This window comes from Ornithodoros turicata, chromosome 2 (genome assembly GCF_037126465.1).
Source record: "Ornithodoros turicata isolate Travis chromosome 2, ASM3712646v1, whole genome shotgun sequence".
Lineage (NCBI taxonomy): Eukaryota > Metazoa > Arthropoda > Arachnida > Ixodida > Argasidae > Ornithodoros > Ornithodoros turicata.
The window spans coordinates 65182353-65205180 of record NC_088202.1 but is presented as its reverse complement, the minus strand read 5'-3'; the positions used below and the strand labels follow the sequence as shown (position 1 = coordinate 65205180).

General features: G+C 47.2%; 1 long non-coding RNA gene across 1 annotated transcript; it reads right to left on the bottom strand.

Moving 5' to 3' along the window:
* Positions 1-17767: 17767 nt before the first annotated feature.
* LOC135383640 (uncharacterized) lies at positions 17768-21589 on the bottom strand. The gene is made up of 3 exons (XR_010419983.1): positions 21501-21589; positions 17931-18035; positions 17768-17830 (listed from the first exon to the last, which is right to left on the bottom strand). It is a non-coding gene; the product is annotated as an uncharacterized LOC135383640 (long non-coding RNA).
* Between the last annotated feature and the right edge of the window lie 1239 nt (positions 21590-22828).

Below are 22828 nucleotides of genomic sequence, written 5' to 3'. Positions count from 1 at the left end.
CTGCGGTTAGTTTCTACTGGTTTACGTTTCGTTCGTTCGAGTTTTGTGTAATTTCCCTTTCTTTCCCTTTTCTTTCTCTTTCTTAATAACGCGTCCTGGAGTAGCCAGTCCCGAGTGACTCGAGACTCACATCTCATTTTTTTTATTTTAAAAATCAATCAGTCGTTCGGGAAACAATGGGGTGGAAATGAAAGCCACAATTTCATAAACTTTTCGAATCGAATTTGGGCCGAATTTGGAAGATGTCCGCGCGTCCCATGCCAGCGAGACGAGGAGAAAAGAAACGATGGGCGGAACTAATACTATTGGCCAGGTACCGAAACGCGGTATTGATTGATATTCATGCACTATGCATTGTGGATGAATGTACATCGCCACTGACCAGCAATCAGGGCAGGGGGGATATGTTTATTGAAAAATAAGCGAGGAAAGGTTAGTGAGGCATAGGCCGACTTGCTATCCCTTCCATAAAAAGAAAACGAAAACAAATAAAGAAAAGAAACACACACACACACACTAATCGCCTGCGGGTTGTAGTCGTCTTGAACACAGGCGGGTCACCGGTTCACTCTTCCTATTCCTAATCCGGGCCTCTCCTTCCGTCGACCTTCTTACCTCCCATCGCCCCAATGGCGACGCAGATTTTTTGGCCGTTACGTCCATCGTGTCGTTACATCCACTGTGTCATTACATCCATCATGCTGTTACATCCAACGCGTCGTTACATCCATACCGTGCTATTACATCCAACGAGCTGTTACATCCATCGTGCCATTACGTCCATCGATGGATGTAACGACACGATGGATGTAACGGCTCGTTGGATGTACTGGCCCCGTACCCCACGCTTGGCCTTCCTTGTCAATACCCCGACCCCTTCGTCAGAAAACGGTTCCTATTCATATTGCCAGCTGAATCCTCAGGGGATTAGGTACAAGATAATCCCGGCATTTACCTCCTTGGAGACTGGGAGGTCCGCGGTTCGAATCCGCGGTTCGAATCCGCGGGCCGGATGTGCCGTCTGGGGTTTTTCCTGGGTTTCCCTCAGATGTGTAATAGGCGTATGCCGGCACAGTTCCCCTGAAGTCGGCCCATGGACGCAGCTATCCTCCCCCCGAGCGGATTCCGCTCGGTCTTCCACTTCACCCTTTCCTCTCCTCCTCTCCACCACCTTTCCCTTCCCGAGAAACATGCCGCCTAATCAGGCAGGCAGACCTCTCGGGATCCTCCCAACGACACTCCTCCTCCTCGGTCACCAAAGCAATAAACACTCGCCAGAGGTTGAAAGACCCAAGCAGGAAGGATTACGAAGTTTTAGGTCAGAACATATCACCAATGTATACCTGAGTTCACCAAAGTTCACCAAGCACTTACATCAATTACTTGACACCAAGACCTCGAAAATGAAAGATCTTCTTAAGTGAAGTTTCTTCCTTTCATTTGCATGGCCACGTTCAGAACACTCGTTTAACGTACTGCTAATACTCAAGTACTTTAAAGAGTATCTTAAATACTTCTTAGAATGTACTCTATGTATAGAACGTACTCTACTCAAACTCAGTTTTGAGTACTTCATGTTCATACTCCATTTCAAATACATTTTTACGTGGAGTATTTAGTATCTTACTTTAAATACTTTTGCGCAGTATTTTGTATATGTCTGCTTCGAACGCCCCGCCGAAGATTAGCATAGGGCCACGAAATGCCTATCTTTAAAATTTTTATCAGTCGGGAATCCAAACGTACACAGCCTTACCGCGTCTAATATGTGACCATAAATTAAATAATCTGGAGCGAAGGTCCTCTACATCCGCTACGCAAGCCAGTATTGTTGTTGTTAGCTGTGTTTCCGCTTCCTCCGATCCTGCGTGTGCGTGTACAGCTCGCATCAGAGATAACTTGAATGCCATTCCGGTCTGCGCAGGCCCTGGTGGTGCTTAGTGTAAATAACGGCGGAGGGTGCTTTTGGTCATCTATTCATGAAGGCGTTGTTTTCTGCTAGGCGCTGCAAGGGTGGCCCTATTCCCGCTTCGCAGGCTGGGGTGGTGTTCAAGTTAACTTTGACGCGAGCCATACATGATTGAAGAATAATCGTGTTTCTGACAAATCGTGACTGTAACGAGTAACAATAGCCAAGCACCCAAAGCTGGGGGCCCGTCCGAAAAGCCGCGAGTGCAGCGACATGAAAGGTACACGTGTGCTGCTTAGAAAGTTATGGGAAGACGAGTTAAGGCGGGATCCCATAGCCTCGACTTAAACTGACTCGACTGACTGACTCGACTTAAACTGACCCTTGAAAAGGGTTCGGTAGAGATAGACAATGAACTCGTTACCTTATCAAAACAGGCAGAAACTACACTCTAAAATCTGTACCTCTTAAAACCCCTTTTATAAGGTACACTTTTGCAAAAACATACCCTTTATTTTATGCTGTACGAAAGCGCCTAAAAGGTACAGCACTTTTAAGGTACTGCCGTCTAACAGGTACCCCCGTATAAAGGGTACAGCCGTGTAAGAGGTGCAGCCATTCTAGAGGTACCGTCGTCTAAAGGGTACAACCGTCTAAGAGGTACGCCCGTCTAAGAGGTACGCCCGTCTAAGAGGTACGCCCGTCTAAGAGGTACGCCCGTCTAAGAGGTACGCCCGTCTAAGAGGCACGCCCGTCTAAGAGGTACGCCCGTCTAAGAGGTACGCCCGTCTAAGAGGTACGCCCGTCTAAGAGGCACGCCCGTCTAAGAGGCACGCCCGTCTAAGGGGTACAGTTGTCCAAGATGTACACAGTCCACACACAACGGAGAAGAACATGTTTGTGGTGACAAAATCCGTACGTGACGTATCGCACGCACAGAAAAATGCACGGCGCGCATCATATATTGTGCGTTTACGCTTTGGTATCGGTAGTGGTAATACACACTCGCCGAAGTGTGCATCTGTAACATACGCGAAGGTGACCAACGTGTTGCAAGCCCATGCGGGACAAAGACAAAAGGCGATCTAAATACTGAACCGTCCTTTATTTGACTTTCGGCGATTTCAGCAGCTGCGAAAGCCGTGGCTTTCTGTACGGCTTCGGGAATTCGTTGGCGCCCACAACGGCATATATTTGCAGAGCGGCATATAACGGCAGAACGGCTTAAGGCATATAACGGCAGAACGGCATACGGTATATTTGCAACGGCATATATTTACAGAACGGCATATATTTGCAGCAGGCCTAACAACTGGCCAAAAGCAGTTGGGTATGTCAAGTTTTTTACGTAGTAAACTGTCAAGCACAGCAGAGCAGCGCAAACTGAAGCATGCCCTACGGTTCCAGCTGCACAGCCTCTCCGTCACTACACCAAACAAGGCTCTCCTGCCCGAAAAAGAGCTTTGGTCCCGGAGAGACTACATCTTCGGGGGCGGTCTGGAGAGGAACGCCGCAATTAGTTCGTGTTTGTGCCTTCCAAAAGGATTGTGTCAAACAAAGGAAGCAGTCCACATACCGTTGATATCAGCTCATACTTCGAATTCTTGGACGTAAGAATACGTCAACATCGACGAACGTCGGCGATTCTTTTTCCTTGATGGCTGAAAAAGCCTCCAGGATGTTGGTGATCTCCACCATTGCTTGATCAATGCTTTTGCAGAATCTGACCTCGAACTCCAGTATCACCTGAGAAACAAATGAAGTTCAGATATTACAGATAAAACTACACTGTCGGCTTGAGCAGTAACAGCACGGCATAGCCGATCACTTCGCTTGATTGGTTTCGATCGTATGAATAATTAGTGTTGACAAACTACATTTCTAACATGACAAACTACGTCGCTACGCCGTTAAGTGAAGATGTCATTCTCACCCATGGGTATTTTGCCGACTTGGTGCCCGACTTTCCAGCAAAGCAATGTATCAAGGCGATCAGATTTCGCTCCAGTATTGAATTATAATTTTATTCCTTACCCCGAGAGCTGGATTCAGAAGAATCTATTGGAGGTGGCCATGCCATGGGGTAGTAGTGCTCGTTAAGCAGACTTGAGCAGACAGCGTTAGCATCGTTCGAGCAGACTTGTCTTAACCAGCGGAGCGCGTGTCATTGGGCGCTGATAGGCAGCTGGAAGCGAGGGTGGGATGATCCACTATCCCCTTGAAGGGAGGGTCGGTACGCACAGCGGATGAGTTCGCGTTTCGACATCTCCGTTGTGCGTACCGACACTCCCTTCAACGGGATAGTGGACCATCCCAATCTCGTTTCCAGCTGTCTATCAGCGCCCGATGACACGCGCTCCCCTGGTTAAGACAAGTCTGCTCGCCACAGTACCTCCCGTCAGTCAATTAACGAACACTACTACCCCATGGCATGGCGCCTCCAATGGATAATTTCGAATCCAGCTCTCCGGGTAAGGAATAAAATTATAATTCAATACTGGAGCGAAATCTGATCGCCTTGATACATTGCTTTGCTGGAAAGTCGGGCACCAAGTCGGCAAAATACCTATGGGTGAGAATGACATCTTACCGCTGGTTAAGGCAACTCTACGCGCTACATCTACAGGGTGTCCCAGAAAACGTGTCATTGGATTATAATAAAAAACTACACCACCTAGAGTCATGCGGTCAATGGCATTTGTTCTTACTGGGTTTTTGCCACCTCCTCATGTGAATGTCGTGTAACGTAAGTTTAATTATGTAAATTTTTGCGAGCTTAAGTCGGAAATTTGCCTAGTAAAGGTCACTTTTTTACCCCACCAATGTGAAGACCGTGTCTAATTTAGTCAAATTAATCATAATTGACAGGGATATTCAGGAGCTATCCCATCGGAAAAAATAGCCGAACATCATGCTCTACGGAGGTCGCACTGAATAGCGCACGATGAATTTTTCAGCGCAATCTTTGTCAGTCCGACTAAAGGAGGTTGGAAACCCAGCCCTCCCCAACATCGCAGAAAGAGATAAAACAGGCACGGCTTATCACGTCTGACTTTCGCTGGGATAATGCTTTCCCTCTCCCAATTTTAGGAACTGTTACTTTTTCTACTATCACTGTGGGTGCGTTCCAGAACAAAACCTCGAGTCGAGTAGGTCACATGACCGAGTTGTACCATGTGACCACAGAGTACGCGCCCGGTCGAGTAGCTTTGGGAACGCATGGGAGACTCCGACGGAGTTAAGATGGAGGCTGGTGTCGTCACCGCTCTGATCTCGCGCGCGTCAGATTTATTTTACAGAGACGACGATAACGGACGACTGGGAATGTATTGTGAGCTGTCTACAGGAGTCACCATGCCGCGTCGGACATACCGTAGTTGAACTCTGTCTTGTCGGCCCAGTGGGCATTTGGCTTTTTCAGCACTTTTGTGTATGTAGTTACTTATACTGTACAGTTACATTCAGAGATTGCTTGTCTGGTAGTATTTACTCTAAGACACTGCAGAATTATTCTTAAGCCTCTCTATTGGAGAATGAAAGGGAAAAGTAGCTGACATTGTCGTCATTTATTTGTTAATTTTTTGTGGGATGGAAGTTTTCACGTACCATTAGCTACCCCATAGGCATGAAGTGGACACATCCCGTTGCATTTGGCAGTCAAAAGAAATACAAAAAAAAAATGTTAACATCATGACGACAGAAGATGAAAAATACAAAAGGTGGAAGCTGCTGGTTGGAATCCTGGAACGAGGTAGTGGTGCGGGCGCGTGGTTTGGGTCACGGAAATGTCCGCGGCGTCGGAGTCGAATGTGAGTTGAACGGCTGAAACAAGAAACGTAATCAGAGCGCGATGAAGCGGTTCTGATAGTACACGTATCGCGAAGCGCGCAAAAGCCTCCTGTTTCATTCACCTTGAAAGAAGTCTGAACTTGGACGAAAAGACGGGAAATAAGTGACAGAGTTCTGTCGTGTTGTCCCTTCCTCCCACAGCTCAGAATTTATCCAAGTTCCACCCAAGCATTTATCCACAAGCTAGCCTGCGCCTATGGTACATATTTTATCTGAAACCTGTTCACACGAACGTACCGACAAACCATCTTACAACTGTGAAGGTAAAAGAAGAAAAGTAAAATGCAATTTAAAATCTCATTTCCGACACACGCACATAATATAATAATAATGCTGGTCAGTAATAGCCCTTGCTCCTAGTATAGTTTTGAACCTTTCACATAGAGCTGTGTGAGCCTTTACAAGGACCACGTGGTTACAACAAATAGTTAATGGAAAAGCGACGTACATGAAGACAAAATACGAAGGCGCACCAGCGAGAGTCACTTTGTCCTGGGAAATGTGTCCGGCTCACATGTCGTTGGGCGTTCGCTCGGCTCTCAAAAACCATGCCACACAATCCGCATCGGAAGAGTGTTGCCATTTCGGTGTCCAGTTGTGTATTGATAACCCGTCGTGGAGGTAGAGGCTCTTCGACAACTACACGTTCAGCTGGTTTCGATACCGCGCCGTCGCGGAAAAGAGCAGACGACAAAAGCATGACCTCATTACTCGAGCGAACCTTCCCTGACCGGCCTTCGGAGGAGATTTGAATCGAGTTAACTCTCTGGTTACTCCACCTTGTTTTGGAACGCGGGTACTGAAGTCATGGAGTTACTCCACCAGGTTTTGGGACGGCGCTTCGGGTAGAGAGCTACTCCCGAGTTGACTCGAGTAGGTTTTGGAACGCACCCTGTGTGGGATGGCTTCGGAACCTCCTTTCGTCGCACTGAGAGCGATTGCGCTCAAAAAGTAATCGCACGTTATGGTCCGGTGCTCCGAAAAACATGATATTCGGCAATTTTTTCCGATGGGATAGCTCGTGAATATCACTGTGAATATTCATGAATTTGAGTGAATTCGGCACGCTCTTCATATTGGTGGGGTAACAAAGTGACCTTTACTTGGCAAATTTCCGAGTTCAGTTCCCAAATATTTACATAATTAAACTTGGAGTACATGACATTCACATTAGGAGGTGGCAAAAACCTAATAAGAACAAATGCTGTTGACCGCATGATTCTAGGTGGCGTAGTTTTTTTATTATAATTCAATGACACGTTTTCTGGGACACCCTGTATATCGCGCTATATCTACATCAAAAAATATTTCAGCGCTACAACTTGGACCATAACCTTCAGCACTAGACAAGCCTGAAATAATACACTGACGTGGAATGCTTCGGTTGTTACAACCCTCAATACAATCGCATACGCACTCTGACAAGCTACCGTTCACTACGCTCATCCCACACATGCACGTTTTGGGAAACGGCATGCACGTAGTTATCGCGGAAATGAACAACTTAAAGAGCAACTTCCGGTCGACTTAACCGTGCGAAGACTGCGGCTTCCTGATCACAAATAACCTTCACATGCGGACGCGGCTGCACTTATAACGCATGTTTCTTCCGTAGGTATCAAAGGTTCGATTCGCTAGATATGAGGCAAGATAAACAAAAAATAAGAAACTGATTCACCTGACCTCATGAAGCCACTGGAAGGTGTGGATTGTCGGTTTGTCGACAGCTTATCTGTTCCGGAATGTTCTTTTTCTTTTAATTTTCATGTTGGCCAAAAGAAAACCTGCCTCCTTCACGAACACACGGAGAGAGTCCAATCTCTATTCTATCAATGTAAATACCCAATAAGCAATAAACATCACATATACAGAACGGCATTTTCTTTGCTCACTGTCTAGCCTATGTTCGTAATATACTTGAAACAAACGCAGACAATTTAAACAAAAGTATCACGGTTGAGGCTCTTTTTCTGACGACATAGACAGGAAACGTTTTATCATCTGCCGTGAATGAAACAATCATAGTTGTAAATCAACAGCTAATCTTCATCTCCGAGTCCGTGCGATGCACATGCATTATCTGACTGCATCGAACCCTTTGGGGCGTTACTTGAACGCAAGAAGTGCTGAAATCAGCGGAAAGCAAGATTTTGCGCAAGAGGTACTGCTTTATCCGGTACAAGTCACGGTACCTCATAAACTGACCGTGTACCCCATAAATATGATTGTACCTCATACATACAAAGCAAGATCCTTTGTCTAGCCCAGTGCACCTTAAAGCAACTGCGGAAAAGCACTGATGTACCTGATATTTACCAGGTACAGCTCGATATAAGTTACGTTATAAGGTTCCGATTTTAGAGTGTAGTGATGACTAGCAGAAGAGACCTTTGTTTTCGTTAGACAGCTTTATTTCGCTAACAGTAACGTACGCATTTGATAGCCACAATAAATCAAAATATCGAATACTAGTAACGAGGCGATATTTATACGACAAGATCCCGCAGAAGAGTCTCCACACAACTGCAGCAGAGGCTGTTCTGCACAGTAATGTGAAAGGACGAACCTACGTTGAATGTCACGACTTCCTACATATCAACGAAGAGTCAATCAGGTAACATGACGCTCAGACCACCACCACAATCATTTCACAGTCCACTCCTGAGCTAGAGATCCATAATATATCTCACACACTTCAGCTTTTCACCTAGAATTGCATTGCTACGTGTGCGTACTAAAAGGCTTAGCTACTGCGTACGCTTTCGGAATGTTCGAAACGTAAACAATGCCGTAGTTGCCAACACGTTTTTGACCTCCTACGCCGCCCTGCTGCCGCTGATTCAAAACGAAGCTATGGGACGGCTCTAGCAGCAGAGCAGCGGTAGCAGGAAACTGCTCTGCTGTCATGTTGCTGCTGCCGCACCGCTGCTGCTTTGCTGCTGCTGCTCGCATAAAGCTATGGGACCCGGCCCTTAGATGCCCCGCGTGGGCAGAAACACAATGGTGAAGTCTACGCTAAAGCGAGATCACCACTGTCGTGTGGCAGCGGCCCGAACTACTTTCACTAAAGGGTCCTTCAACGCTGTAAAGAACCCTTACTTCAAAGGAGTCATTGCTTGTCGGTGTGTCAGGGGTATAAAACGGTTTCACAAGCATGCAGTCAGTTGCGACGAGTGCAACAAAGTTCCATCGCAAAGAAAAGAGTGAGTTATAACAAATAAGCTGTACAACGAAGTATCTCTGTGAATACTGTGTGACGTTCAGAGTACGACACTGGCAACGCTTAGCGGCTTCGGAAACATTGTGCTGACCATGGCTAGGGGATCGCGTTCGAATCTCTTGCGGTAGCATTTGCGTCTACGGCTTAGGCAACAGACTGCCACAGAAAATGATGGCGACTCCCTCAGATCCGCGCTTTGTGGATGTGTCCCATCCTCCCTCTGCCACGCAACCACAGGTCCCTCACAAACAAATGACAGCCGATTAAAGGAGGTAAGAACTCCTATCTGCAGGTATTTATTTACGGGTGTAATAGGTGTAATATTGTTCTTCTCCGCTTCGTAATTGTGTTTACAATTTACTGTTCAATACATCTCCTTCATAACGTGTGCAGCGTTAATACAAAAACGCACTTTTTTTCGGATACAGGCGAGTACACGTACCACCATCCAGATACCTCTATCTATTGCTACGTCATTTGAAGAATTGTAGCACCCAAGCAGACGCCAACGCGGAGGTACACATAACGTTCTGCGCTACATTCTTGAAAATGAACTTCACCGCACAGCACGCTTCTAACCAACCATAATCCCGAATGACAACGCTCTCCTCGTCCCCCATTTGTTGAAAACGGGAGCCGGAACCTATTTTCCGCATCCCGTTATCAACAAATCAGGAGCGAGAACGTTGTCATTGTATATGATGGTTGGCCAGCAGCGTGCTATATGTGGTGAAGATACGGACCTATCAGATTCATCCATACAAAACGTGTCACAGCCAACAAGTTAAAATCGCCGTTTGGAGCCGACACAGTCAGCGGGCTAGCTGGGTAGAGTTACACAGCCCCTTTAAGCAATATCAGCTCGCGTCGCGTGGCCTTCCACGCCGAGAGTGGGAGGTGACGTGGGTTCGAATCCTGGCACCGGCTGTGCTGTTTGAGGTTTTCCCCAGATTTTCCGGCAGACTTTCCAGACGAATGTCGGCACAGTCCACCTGAAGACGGCCCGATACGCATACTAACCCCCCTTCCCCCACTCCTTCCTGTTGTCCTTTCTCCATCTGTCCACGGCTGTACGCCGCACACAATTACAGTTACAGGGCTACACATCTCCGCTCCGTGTTAGAGCTACACATAGCCCTGACACGGAACTTAAAAAAAAAAAACATTGTTACTTATTATGGAACCATAAATGCGTGCTACTTCATGCCAACCCTCATCACCATCAAGGAATAACATTGCTATTGTTCCCCCACATCTTGCCCCACGTACGTCACTCGTCCGTTGAGGGAAGCACCGCACAGCCTCACCCCTTAGCTGGCGTATGTATATGACACGCTTAATCGAACGTTCGTAACGAAATTAGCCGGGTCGTGTGCATGGAAGAGTCCCGACAAACTACAAGTGCTACGTCTTTGAAGAAGCATGGTAGGGCTCGAAAAAAAAATGTCAGGATGAGTAGAAATTAGGAATACAAGCCCTAGGATACGCATTCCCACAAAATGTACGGGTTCAGCGCGCAATCCTGGTGCACAAGAGAGCTTTTAATCTCGCAGCTCAGAAATGCGCCCATCCGCTCTCTTCTTCTTCTTTTCTTTTTTTTTCTTTTCGCGGTTGTAGTTCGTACCGTCCGTCCCGCGCACGTCTGAGGCAGAACAGTCGACCCGTCGCTTCGGTTCTTTCTGCACCAATGAAAGTGCTCCACCGATCTGACGCCAGAATACGCCAGAAGCAGCTGGGAGAGACCACCACTCTTGTAAGTTTTTTTTTTTTTTTTTTTTTTTGCGTGACAGTTCCTGGAGGTAGAACGTTCATGTCACACGATAATCAAATACGTCCAAATATATATTCAAAAAAATTACGTTCCATGATAATTTAATGCGTGCACGCTGCTTTCCCACGATCGATTGTTGCACCATTTTGGTCGGCTCTGCTCACGACGCGTGCATTCCGGAATTGGAATCTCTTTTTATCAGCCTCTCCGCGTTTGTGTCTTCGCCTCTCCACTTTTTGCTGCCTTCTCACCGAAGAACAGAAGATCGAGCAGAAGAGCATGACAAAGCGCAGTGAGAGAAACGTGCATGCATAGCGATCATAAGGAGAAAGCCAAGAAGCGAAGCTGGGAGAGAGAGAAATGGGGGGAAAGCAGACATGGGGGAAAGCCCAGGGAACGAGCCAGATAGAATCTATTCGAAGGGTTGCCCTTCCTACTCTTCATGTACTACCAACGGGTTTTGGGATCACTTCCGAACCACCATTCACGGATGTGCATGGATACCAAAGACCGAAAAGTTTAGATACTTTCTCTCGTATCTGACTGATGCGGCAAAACGCTGCATCGAATCTCGGAAGCCAACAACGTAGCGATCTCCCGATGCTACAGAGCGGGTTCAGGCGGGCCACATGTGCGGTGGACCTCCAACTGTGCCCTGCATGTCATCGTATGGGTACAGCTGTTCGTAAGCAACGATCAATCTCCGATGTCACGTCTGCGAAGGCATTTAACCTCCAAACAATTTATTTATTTTATTTTTTATTTATTTATGTAAATACTTCAAAGAGCCCTTAGGGCGTGTTCAAGTTCAATTCAAGTTCAGTGAGCTATATTTGCCACCTATAAGGCCCAGGTCTAAGCATTCCCTTCGGAATTCGACAGTCTCCGACAGAACGAAAGAGGTTCCTCATTCGTCAAGCCTTTGCTTACACTGGCCAAGGTACTTTGGACCTCGACGGAACCCTGAAAGTGGAAGGCCGGATATACTATCTTCATGACGCTGACTTTGTCTAGCACCGTATCATTATTCCAAGTCGTCACAGTCTCGCGGAGCTTATAATAATGCACGTCAATGTCAGAGTGTGCCATGCTAGCGCCCAGAAAAACTTGCTCCACCTTTGTGACCGTTGTGGATTCTAAAAGGGAGCCGGACATTTGAAGAACTCACCACAACTCTTCATGAAATCGAAGCAGCAGTGAAGAGCAGGTCACTGACCTGTATAGCTGCTCCTCCTCAGGAAGTCGCACACAGTTCTTAACACAGCACACCCGTCACACTTCTTAAAAGGGAATCTGTTTAAGAAGCTTCCCTCCGTCCATAACCCCACGCAAGAAGAAGAAGAAACGCTGTCGCCTCAGAGACGGAGGCAAAGCTAACAGCAAGGTCTCGAAAAATTCTGGAAAAGCTGGAAGAGGGAATGCGTGCTCCGGCTTGCACTCTGTGCAGGAAGGCCTCCCAGTCGCCCCACTCAGTGTAAGCCCGGGGGCCTAGTTACCGTTGAAGACGAAAGGCTCGCCTCGCTAATGTGGAAGACTGCGGCTGTGGTCGCCGGGCACACGGGACGAGACGTTGCCCGGACGTTTACCCTCAAGCTCCGGACAAAAGCCAGATAACCCTTCCGGCGCAACGGCTCTACCTATTGAAGGTTCGTCATGGCGCTGTATGGCCTAAGTTGTCTTTGTGCCAATAAAATCCTAATCATCATCATCATCATCACCTACTGAAGGTGCACGCACGATGACAACAATCAATTTGTACGGAAATAATGTTGAGAAAAGCACAAGGGCGAAGGATGAAATGACAAGATGGCGTATATGCAGGCCAGCTGGTCGATGAACACCATAATGTAAAGCCTGAGTTATATGCAGAGCTGTCAAAATTACATTCAAAATGTAATTAAATTACAATTACAGTTACATGCCTTTGAAAGTACTTTAATTACAGTTACAGTTACCGAAACTGAAATGTAACTGAGTTACAGTTACAGTTACTGTCCAAATGTAATTGAATTACTCTTAAGTTACTTTTTCATATAACGCAAAGGAATGGTGCACTGCTGCTGGTGAACTGTCAGAATCTGTTTATTCAAATGAAGCTGGTGTACAGAATGACTAGAGGATAACACAAAGTAAAAATATTATATTAACTGTTATCACTATTATAGAAAGTTTGCGTTTACAATGGAAGCTGATAGCAGGTACACAGAATGACTAGAGAATAACAAAGTTAAAATGATGATAATATTTTAACTATTATTCTTATAGAAAGTTTGCCTTTACAATGGTACCTGATAGTGCCCATTGGTTTTTAGCAAAAGGACATTCTCGAAATTTTCATCCGTAAGACTCGCCCTCCTCCTCACCATGATGGTCCCACCGATGCTAAATAACCTTTCCACAGATGCGCTACTGGGGAGACACGTGTTGTGCTTCAGGAACAGGTCTTTTATAAGGGGCAGGCCATTCAAGCAATTGAGAGAATTCGAGGTTGGCATTGAAATATACTTTGCAAACTCCTCCTCCCATGGCGGAGCACATTTTTGCTTGTTTCTCTGGAAGGTGAAAAACCTGTCGGGAGAACTGTCATCAGAAGATCCTTCTTTATCCGTTTGCGGCTTCTTGGTGAATGACAACACTTCTAGCGCATTCCTGAAATACGCGAGCGCGCTTTGTTTACGTGGAGTATCCTCAATCCATTCTGCCTTGAATTTTGGATGTGATACGGAACTCACAATGAGGTGCCTGTCGGTCATCATTTCGCCAAACCTTGCATCAATGCCTTCAACCATGCTCTCAAGCAGCGGCATGCAGAACTTAAGGGACTGCTGTTCCTTCATCTGCACTAGTTTTCCTCTCACTGTAGCAATAGTGGGAAGCAGATATCCCATAAACATGATTTGCTCTCGTTGAAGGAGGTCAAGCGCTTGCACGAGTGGCGCTGTGATAGCTACATATTCTTGCATGAACTCCTTATCGCCAGCTGTGAAACGCGGTAGTCCGAACTTCTCGCAAACGTCCTTGAGTTTTGCATCACATCTCACAAGAGCGTCGTGGAGAGACTTGAGTGCCATGTACATGGAATTCCATCGAGTCACACATGGTGTGGGAAGATATGAGCCGCAGCAGTCTTTGACAGCATCCGCGAAGGAAGTGGACCTTGCTTGCTTATTCCAAATGGCAGAACATTTGGCGTACGTCTGACTGTGTTGCTTTTTTAATGAGGGAGGCATGCTTGCTTTCTGTATGTCCTAAAAAATTAAAATATAAGAGTAATTCTACAGGTTGTCACATTTTAAAGGAATATTCACCTTGGTGGCTACCAGACTAAGCAGATGACACGCGCACCGTTGATGACGCGGGAGGGAGTACTCAAATCTGGTTTCGTCTGATGCCCTTAGTACGTCATAGATCAGAACAGGGACCGCATCGTCATAGCCATCCACATTACTACTGGTCTCACTGGTCTGCGCTGCCTCACCTTCGTAGTCAGGAAACCTTGCAAACTGGCTGAAATCGGTCAAGATCAGAAACATTTCGACTCATTTCATGAAGTTCACTCCATATAGTGCAACATCCAAAGAGCTGTCCTACACACCTAAACGCTTTTGCAAAGTTAGACGCATTGTCCGTCGTTGTAGAAGTTAACTTATCCAGGATATTGTAGTCATTATATACTCCTTCAAGAGCAGCTGCTAGTACGTCAAATGTATGACTTCCTTTGAGTCGCTTGCAGGCAAGGACAGCGGACCCCCTCTTGAGGGTTTCTTCGTTAATCCAGTGTGCAGTTACACCCAAGTAGGACCTGAAATATTTTTGAAAAATGAACAGTGGCTAACAGCAATGAAAACATTACCTTTTGTGAACAGACCAACAGTCTGCTGTTGAAGCTACATAGTTCAGTTTTGCAAGTTCTTCACGGAGACTTTCCTTGAGCTCCAAAGTTTCAGCTTGCAGCTTCTGTACTAGTGTACCACGAGAGTCAATATTTCGCCCAGGAAAGCCTGCAGCTAGGATCTGTCTAAAATGCGGCTGTTCAACAATGGAAAACGGCAGCCCACCCTGGACTATCATACCACGGATCATTTTGTTTAGGGTGCCTGTCAACAGAGAGGGAATTTGTTAGAACGACAGTGCTACTGAAAAACAAATTATCACAAGGGAATCTCTAAACAATTCATGCATACCGTGGGACAATGTTGGGCCCGCCGTGAACGCTCTTATGTCAGCTACTTGTTTGGTTGGCGCACTTGCCTCCCCACTGTCAGCTGCTTTTCTCTTTCTTTTCGCGGCGTCTGTCTTTCTTTTCTCAGCTCGCAGCGATTCCGGGTGAAGGCGCTAAATGATATGACGGATTTAGTTAACTTGCTGTTTATCGTCACGCTGCTCACACGGACAACATACAGATGACAGCACAGCTCTTCGCAAACGCAAGCTCACCTCATCGTTCTGATATGAGGCATCAAAATGAACGACTGTACACAAAATCGGTTGCACGAGCAAGTCAGCCGTTATACGACCGCTGGAAACGCAGCAAGCAAATGTGCTCGATTCGTCCGGAACGGCACGGTATTCAAGGGCTCAAAATCACACCCAGGCTACACGCTCGGACTCTCACGTAACCGCGATAAAGCAGGCCATTTTTTTTTCTTGTTCACGGCTCATACATAGAGATATGTGATAATATGACCAACATGATCAACAGGGTTCATATGACCAACATTGTACCAACATGCTGAGGATAGCTTCGTCGTTTTTATGCTCACGCGAAGATCATTGCTACAATCCGAAACTATAGGAATTATGTGCTGAATGCATCACGAACCGCGTTATTCACTCCGTAAAGGTACCTTGACGATAGCTTATGAATGATGAATTAAGTAGTGCTCTGCTGTTTCAATTACCTACCATGAGGTGCTTTCTTAAGTTCAATGTGCTGAGCGTAGATGTCCTCAGTACCTTGGTTTTCGGCATGCATAGCTTGCATTTCACCTCTATGTTCTTCCCGTCAATTTTTCCATTAGCTTCGAAGAAACGCGCATAATACGGCCAGGGTAGGACTCCGTTTTTGTCCGTTTCAACCGTTTCGACGGACGACGTCGAAGAATCATCCCCCATCACAAGTGCATAAACACCCGCGCGCGTCCGCTTCGGCAGGAAGTAAAGGCTGGACGCTGGAACAGCATCTGGCTGGACTTGGCTTGCTTTGGGCAAGCCGGCAAGCCGAGCCGTGCGTGGTCGATCAAGGTTGCCGGGTGGCGGCGTCACCATTTGTTGAGCGTTGAGCAGTCATTCTCGTCACGCGCCGAAAAAGTAATTGAGGGAAGTAATTGTCAGTTAATTACAAGTTACAATAAAAAGGTAATTAAGTTACAATTACAATTACTGATTCTAAAAAGTATTTAGTTACAGTAATTAATTACATAAAAAGTAATTAATTACAGTAACTTGAGTACTTATACTCAATTACTTGACAGATGGTGTTCTGGTGATTAGTAAACCTTGCTGGTTTGAGTCGTGTGTCCGTTTTGTCCCTCTATGTGCCCAGACTCAGGCTTTTGCATTATGAAAGATGGAATGGTTATGTGTAATCCAGCTCAGATCTTATATGCAATTTCGTTACTGATGCTAAGAAGATGCGAGTTGAGCGGGAGTCCGTGGTCAGTGAAGCGTTCCCAGAATTTTAAATTATTCGCGTAGTACGCTACGACAGTACGCCAATGCGCATGAGAGAAAGAAAACGTTCGAGAAAGGTTGGTGACGAAACGTCTATCGCCTCAGAAAGCAGCAATAAGGGGGTATTCGCAGACGGGCCACAACACTATATGGCGAAAAAGATGAAGGAACGTGGACCTCACGTGCAGTTGTTCTGGTACCTTATTTGAGAGCGATCCAATGAGACCGTTCTACATGCACGAGCGGAAAGGGAAAAGCTGAGGGTCTGCGCGAAAGGCTGACCTACTTTCACAGCGTATTTTCTATAGTAGTCCAGCGAGGTAGCCGCAATGCCTATCACACTGCACCTTGTACCACCAGCAGGGAACAGCCAGCTCTTGTTTCCACTTTTCACTTGTACTTGTTCCCGCCTGATGTAGTGTCCCTAATACCCCTGTCACACGGGCACTTTAGATCTGCATTGAGCCAATGCTCATCGAGCTGAATGCGAATCCGGCACTGCTACATGGACACATTCGAGCAGGATCCAACTCCGATCCTGCTTAACCGAATCCAGTTCGTTAAACAGGATTAAACTTCTCAATACGGTTTGAAGATCGCCATTGGCATCCTCGAACTCAGCGAATTTGTAGTGAACAAAAAAAATTGCATTAATTCGCAAATGTTCCTCTACAAGCCCATGGAATTTCACGGTTACGGTTTTACTGCGGTATGACGGGCGACTGTGTTTGCTTATTTGTTTAATCTCGACCATTCTCGACACCGTGCCCCGTAAAGGCTTAGTAAACAGCACAATACGGAAGCAGATGCGGTTATTCTCGACTTTTTAGGTTAATATTTGTCAATCCCAGCGTACTGCCTCGGGGCTGCTAAGGCCGCCTGTCGACAAGCGGACCTTTCAATACGCATTGAGTTGGACCGTGTAGCAGCATCGTGCACCGAACGGCCTTGAGAAACTCGATGCAGATTGGACTCAATCCTCATTGAAAGTGCCGTGTGTCAAGGGTATATAATAAAAAATTACGTTCACGGCATGGTAGCTACTTTTGGCACCTTTCGGCTCCCATGCGGCCATATTTCGCATCAACGAGTGGGTGACCCCAGGCGTAACGCCATGAGAAGTTCCCAGCGGCATCGTTTTAATCCCACCGCCACATGCGTCATTGGGGACGAAACGGAACGTACTTCTCGCATATTCTTCGTTGTAGTTTCGAAGACCGTCAAATATCGAACAGGGGTCAGGCTTTATGGAAAGCACACAGTACAAAACGCACATTCCTTATCTACGTTATCGTATCTGCGTAGCAAGCACTTGTACCCGCGAGAGCGGTCCTTGGCGTGAGGAGTTTCACCATCGGAGGTCGTAGTGAGCATGTGTCCTAGTAGACAAGTTGCTGGTGTGGAGTTCCTAAATATATTTAATGGAGATATTTATCTTTACACTTCTGTTTCCATGCCACGCAATACCACAGATGGTCGGACCTACCAGTAATCAAGAGATGTGTTACCTTCAAGTGGGTGATGCGACCGTACCAGCGCCATCTTAGGTAAGCTTTCTCGACGACTTTGGACCCCGTGTTGTTGGTCGCCTTCCTGGTCTCTGCTGATAGCAGCTAAGGAAAGAAGCACATACAAGTTACGCCGTGGCATCATATTTCGATTTTTATGGAATGTGAGATCAACTAGAAACGGCAAATTGAAACGGCTCACGTACCGGGCCCCGATCTTTAACTTGTCGTTATCCCATGGGGCGCGTTAAATGCGTCACTTCCGCCCGTGATTCGCCACGAGCTCTCGCGCGGGCCTATCATAGCCTCTTTCGAGCGCGCGAACTTCAAGTATAACTATAACGATCGCCATGTGATAGTTCAAGATCGGGGCCCAGGTCGCGGTACTGTCACCCTTTTGCCGACGCCCGTTCAGCCGTTTACTGGAACCCACCCGGCGTGCATCGCACTTGCTAATGCCATCATGCAGCTGCTCCACCCACTGCAATAACCACACGCCATGTGCCAAGCCATCCCGCGTCCGCACGTGTCGTCGTCATTCTCTTCCTAGCAGTATCGACTCAGACCTCAACCAGGCCTCCACAGCTCCCCGCATTTGCGGCAGTAGAAAAATAAAATCACGTCACAGTCACGTGGTATTACATCGTCAGGCATCATGACGGATGCCCATTGGCCGCAGGAGGATGCGCGCTCCGGGATTGGTTGATAAAGTTTCGAAACATCTGACAGCTCACTTTTCGCGGCCAGTCGGCCAGGCGGGCAGCTCCAAGCAAGGTCGCTGCGTCTCTGCGGCTCGCCGATGTCGGTTGACCACAACGACAAAAGAGGAAGTGTATGCGCGGGTTTGTTCGTGAGTTATAATGACTCTGGCCATGTACTGATCTCCGATAAAGTGTCAACCTACGGACATTCTTGCCGAGTCGGAACTGGAATGCATGATGAGCTGACGCCTGAGGAACACTTTCGAGCGGTGTCGCATTTTCAAATACAGTGACTAAGAAGAGAGTGTTCGTAACGACAAAAGTATTTCCCGTGACTGTGTGACCCACGGTGCATCGCCAGAATGAGAAGAAGATGCCCATCTGTGAAACGCACGCACTCGTGGACTTCGCTCGCCTCCAGAAGTAGACTGTGTGTGTGCTTTGCAAGTTCGAACTTGGTTTGGTTGCTGTCTATTCAAGGAACGAAACGTCCTGTACGCACGGTGAATATATGAGTCAAACATTTGAGTTTATACGTTGCATCAATAAATATGTATTTAGCCTATCAAAAATGTCTTAGTTATTTTGGAATAACGGGCGCCAGGTATAAAAACCAGTAGAAGTCAATGGCAGCCAGGGCCGGCCGAAAGCCGAGCCAAACGGAGTGGTTGCTGATTGGTTGGCTGCTAGGCATCACGACGCATTTTCATTGGTCGTATGTCCAGTGTTGCCTGAATTATCTCAAACTATGGGCTCTATGGGGAGCTGTGGGCGCCTGCCTCAACCACAAGCACAGCTCCGCGTCTGAGGGGGGGGGGGAGTGATGCAGCGGTCCGTGGACGACGACGACGATGCGCCACTACTACCGCGCGCCATGGCACAAGCCCGTCAGTTCTATTGGTGCAGTCCTGGAATGAAGCCACGGGTTGGGAATCTTCCCTGCATACCCAGCCCTCCAAGACATTCCATCATCGCCGATCTGGACTAATGTATAGAGGAAAAACCTCTGAGCCACTATCCAATCGACTCCAGTGTTTAATATGCAACCATATTTACTGAGGGCGAGCCGGGATTTTTTCAAAGGGACAGTTTCCAGATTTCCTTGCGTCACCAACGCAAGATGGTTTAGAACACGGCATCACGAATCAGAACACCGCTTTTGCGCTGCCTCGAAGGTACACCGCTGTAGCCCCACGCTTACAGTCATAGTTGTTCATGATGTCGAGCCAGTCTTCCCAGTTAAGCTCGGAATGTTGCAGTTCCGAGTTGTTTGAAACAGTCAAACCAAAAATCAACAAAACCGTGGCGTCTTAAAAATCTGTGGCGGAGACCGGGCTGACACGAACCGAATCCCATTGCTCCGAGAACAGCTGAGTCGCCAAAAACGAACGACTCAATATGACGTCCACAGCTTACATGGCTTCACTTGGCAGTTGTGACATGAAATTGCACTCTATCACGAACCGCTATGCTAATAACAGTGGGAGTTACCACAAAAACACCTAATGCTGCGGCTCAACGTCGTAGGACAGGTCGGCACTCGGATAAAGATAACACGACCAAATGCGTTAGCGTTCGACACTCACATTTTATTCTAAGAGCTGTTACCGAACGGAGCTCGACGCAGCTATCATTAAACCATGATGTTTTGAGAGCAAGCAGCTTACAGAGTTTCAGAGAACTTCATACACAATAACATGACTCCAAAGCACGCCAGAGTGACCGGTTTGCTCTGCTTTCGTTGGCTTGTGAGATAATCTTGGCACTTTTGTCGGGACTTGGGACTTATGAAGTAGAGGAGCAACTACGAAGTTCATTTCTCGTTTCTATCACGTGCTACCCCACACAGGGGTCGAATAAACGGGTAGCTGCCTCGTCCCTACACGAGGGAAACGCTGCGACCGGCTTACCTTTCAAATCTGGTAAGTAGGCGGCGCCGAAGAGGTCTACATGATCAATATCAGCAAAAGGCCTCTCCAAAGCACAGCTTTTGCAATATACACCAAATTCCTGGAACATGTACTGCGCAGTTTCACGGTCGATAAGACATTAGCGTTTAAGCGCTCTAAGCTCACCGAACACTGCCTGCAGACACTTCGCAGGATGCGGCCATTTTGTGTCAATCCATAAGCAACTTCATGCGTAACACCTAGCTCCCCATCTCGCCATGCAAGGCGTAACTTTTGTCCGTCTGAGTTACGTGAGCATACGAGTACCGTGCTGCTCCTGCAAATGTCACGTGATATCCCTCACGGTTGTAGTGCGTATGTAACCTTCTCTCTGGTACATGAAAGCAGTAGCAGACAAATTTTCAGCTGCAAATGAGGACGGCTCCTCACGCGCACACTACCTCACATGAGCGTGGTTACGCCACACGAGGAGATAGGGCAGGGCTTCCAACGTGGCACCTCAGCGCTCGTGGCTCCTTTTTCAACGCATGTTTGTATTTTCACCGCGACACGTGTAGTTCGGATTGTCACTTAAAGCATCGGTATCTGGGTATCTCGCAGAAATGGTGCTGCGTCCGCATGTGATTCGATTAAGATACGAAATCGCATGCCCGTGGTAAAAAGAGATGCGAATAAACCGCATCACACGCTGTTCTTGAAGTTGATGAATTTTAAGTTGATCCTCGGGCATTCTGGCGAAACCCCTTCTGAACACCGATCAGGTCCGGTGTGTAAACGTCTTGCATTCAAAATGCAGAACTTAACCACGAAAGACGCTCAAAAACTAACGACTGCACAGAATGATACTGTCGTCACTCCTGATTCGAAGAGAGCGAGACCAACGCCTTTCTGCCTAATACATGCAAAGTGCTCCGCAACGGCGAACGCCTTCAATTCTCAACAAACAAAGAAAACAATACCAGTAGTGATGCACGAAGAAAACAGCCTGTGCTTGGGCGGCAAACACACACGCGTACTGGTGCCGACAAAAGTTACGGAACACGCGAGAGGTGTATTTTCCCCTGCGTGCGACACCCTAGCGGCAAGCGAGCTTGTTCACTCACTCGTTCACTGCAATCTTTCAGAGGAGTACGCCTCCAGCGGCAGCGGCACCGACTGAAACCACGTTTCGAGCACATTCAAGCTGTGTGGAAACTACCGCGGTGTTGCTAGTAGCGAACTCGCTCACTCCTCAGAGCGAGTAAACGAGCCCTTTTCCGCTCGCCGGTAGGGTGCCGCACCGAGGAGGAAATATACAGCTCGCGTGTTCCGTGAGCTTTTATCGGGACCTGTACGGACTGTACCATAAGAAAAGCTGGCACGGATGACGAATATGTTATCAAGCCATTCTCATCCGTTTAGTGCCAATGGTCAGCTAGAAGTGTGTTACGCGGTCAGGAGTCTAGAACGCATAGCTCGGAATTTCGGGTCGCGAAAGTCACGATCAGAATCATCAGATAACGGATGAGCTCAGCCACGTGATACGAGCTCACGTAAGGTCGGTATACGCTCCGAAAGCCCGCGAGTTTAGTGCGCATGACGTCACGGTGACGTTTCTAGGACGCTCCCGATTGGCCGAAGGAACCATGTGCGCGCTTCAAGAAGGTAAACAAAGGCACATTCGATGCACGGAGTGCCCCCGGGAGGGCCAAAACAGCTCTGGTTTCTGTATTAGAGGTCCCACTTTTCGTTGGGAATGATCTTGGTTTATCGACGAAAGACAAACGAAAGGTTAACGCAATATATTTGCTGAAGTTTCAACTACTCGACTCTCGTTTAAGTTCGCTTGTGCGAGCACCCTGCAAACATTTTCCCCATTTTGTTCAAATTACGGTCTCACGGAGTTGACAGCTGTCTAGGGCGAACAGCGAGTGTCCTCGTAGACATGGAAAATTCAGTCACATGGCAGCTGCAATGGTCTAAACTACCGTGAACGACAGGACGATGACAACCGTGCCTCAGCATGCGTACGAACTTCCGTCCTCCACTGTGAAGCAACTGGAGCCTTGTGCAGTTGCACCCGAACAGACAATCATGCTCGTTCCTGGTTCGTTCCACTGCTATTAGACGTTAGAACTACATTAGTACATCAAGTGTCAGTCTCATGAAAAGGTTTCTGGGTTTATCCTTGTTAGAATCTCGTCGCAAGAATGCTCGCTTGTCACTTTTCCATATGGTATTCTATCATAACGATCCCATTCTCTCCTCATACATTTTGTCTGCCACTTACACTTCGCACCGCATAGAC